We start from the raw sequence: 2500 nt of genomic DNA, 5'->3' as shown, positions 1-2500 counted from the left end.
CTACTACTACTTGCTAACGTCTCCTGTGTGTGTGTGTGTGTGTGTGGGTGTGTGTGTGTGTGTGTGTGTGTGTGTGTGTGTGTGTGTATGACGGTTAAACACTTGCCGGAAGCGATTATTTCACACATTCACACACACACACACACACACACACACACACACACACACACACACACACACACACACACACACACACACACACACACACACACTAATTTGGTCAATTGGAATTAAATTAGTTTTGATATATAGAGAGAGAAGGGAAAGAGAGGAAAGAAATATAGAAGGAAGGAAGGAAGGAAGGAAGGAAGGAAGGAAGGAAGGAAGGAAGGAAGGAAGGAAGGAAGGAAAGGAGAAAAATACTGAAAGAGAGCAGGAAGGAAAAAAAATGAGAAGGAAAAGAATGAAAGGAAGAAGGAAGGAAGGGAGGAAGGAAAAAATAAAGGAAGGAAAGAAGAAAGAATAATCTCAATAATAATAATAATAATAATAATAATGATAATAATAATAATAATAATAATAACATAAAAAAGTACTTGACATATTAAGAAACAGATCTCCTCCTCCTCCTCCTCCTCCTCCTCCTCCTCCTCCTACTCCTCCTCCTCCTCCTCTTCCTCCTCCTCCTCCCAAACATCTGTACCTCTATACACCTGAACACACCTGCGCCACACACCTAACTTATTCATTTTTTTCTTTATTTCTTCTTTTCCTTCTTTTCATTTTTCATTTCTTCTATTTTACTTTCTATCTCACTTTCTTCTCCTCACGACTAAGAGAGAGAGAGAGAGAGAGAGAGAGAGAGAGAGAGAGAGAGAGAGAGAGAGAGAGAGAGAGAGAGAGAGAGAGAGAGAGATCCGTGTGTGTGTGTGTGTGTGTGTGTGTGTGTGTGTGTGTGTGTGTGTGTGTGTGTGTGTGTGTGTGTGTGTGTGTGTGTGTGTGTGTGTGTGTGTGTGTGTGTGTGTGTGTGTGTGTGTGTACTGCAAAGCCCCTATCGCATTTATTCTCTCTCCCCCTCCCTCTCCCTCTCCCTCCCCTCTCACCACCAACGCTCTCTCTCTCTCTCTCTCTCTCTCTCTCTCTCTCTCTCTCTCTCTCTCTCTCTCTCTCTCTCTCTCTCTCTCTCTCTCTCTCTCCATCTACGCCAGCTTCTTTCCTCCCTTCTCTCCTTCCCTCCACTTACGCCTCCTCCTCCTCCTCCTCCTCCTCCTCTTTACCTACTTCTCTATCCTCTCCTGTATCTCTTCTTTCTCTCTTCTTTCTCTCCTTCTCTCTTCATTCTCTCTTCTTCTCTTTTATACTTTTTTCTTCTCTTACTCCTCCTCGTTCCTTTATCTTATCAATTTCCTATTCCTCTTTTTTTCTGTCCTCTTCTTCCTCCTCCTCCTCCTCTTCCTCCTTCTTCTCCTTTCTCTCCTCCTCATATTCTTCCTCCTCCTTCTCCTCTTCCTTCTCCACTTTTTTTCTCCTAGTTTCTCTTCTTCGGGGTGTCCCTCCTCCTCCTCCTCCTCCTCCTCCTCCTCCTCCTCCGCCTCCTCCTCTTCTCTTCCCTTTCCTGTCGCTCCTCCTCCTCCTCCTCTCTTCTTTCTGTCGCCTTTCCTCCTCCTCCTCCTCCTCCTCCGCCTCCTCCTCTTCTCTTCCCTTTCCTGTCGCTCCTCCTCCTCCTCCTCTCTTCTCCTTTCTGTCGCCTTTCCTCCTCCTCCTCCTCCTCCTCCTCCTCCTTGTCCTTCACTATTACTGCACAAGAGAGAGAGAGAGAGAGAGAGAGAGAGAGAGAGAGAGAGAGGTGATAAGATGTGGTTTCTGATTGGGTGGGCAGTACTCGAGCGTGATTGGCTGTCGGTGTCACGTGACTTACCAGCCGTCTTGTCATTGGTTGCTTGGTTGCCCACGAAAATGATGAAAGAAAATGGGATGTGCCGTGTATTTATTTATTTTTTTGTGCAATCTTCTCTCGTTTTCTTTCTTTACCGCTACGTTTTCTTTATAATTTTCATGTTGGGGGACTATTGTATTATTATCCCGTTTTCTTCGCTTCACGGTTACTGTTTTAATTATCAGCTATAATTCTTTTGTTACTTTCTTCAGCACTGAGGAGAGATTATCGCTATCATCGCTATTATCGCTATTATCATCTCGTTTTCTTTATTCTTATTTCCCCTCCTTCGTCGTGCAAGGGAAATTATGCGAGATTTTCTACTTGTGCTTGTTCTTCCTTTGTATTCCCTTCGTAATTCAGTGATCTGCTAGTGCTTGTCCTTCCTTTGTGTTCCCTTCGTAATGCAGGAGGGATTCTGAGGAGTCTAAGGCTGTTTGTTCTTTGTTCGTGTTCCTTTGTGTTCCTTCACGTGCTTTTAAATTAACTAAATACTGCTTGTTCTTCTTTTGTGTTCCCTCGTAATGCAAAATATTTATAATTATCTAATGCTTCTTGTTTCTCCTTTGTGTTCCTTCGTGACGCAAGAGATTTATAATTATCTACTCTCTCTTGTTTCTCCTT

At 43.7% G+C, this 2500-nt stretch overlaps 1 protein-coding gene across 2 annotated transcripts in view; it reads left to right on the top strand.

Annotated features, from left to right (window-relative positions):
• The window catches only part of LOC135093013 (uncharacterized protein C05D11.1-like), a 34750-nt gene that overhangs the window by 685 nt on the left and 31565 nt on the right, over nt 1-2500 (top strand). The window lies entirely within an intron of this gene.

This window comes from Scylla paramamosain, chromosome 41, assembly GCF_035594125.1.
Source record: "Scylla paramamosain isolate STU-SP2022 chromosome 41, ASM3559412v1, whole genome shotgun sequence".
NCBI classification, from domain to species: domain Eukaryota; kingdom Metazoa; phylum Arthropoda; class Malacostraca; order Decapoda; family Portunidae; genus Scylla; species Scylla paramamosain.
This window is presented reverse-complemented; position numbering and strand designations above follow the sequence as displayed.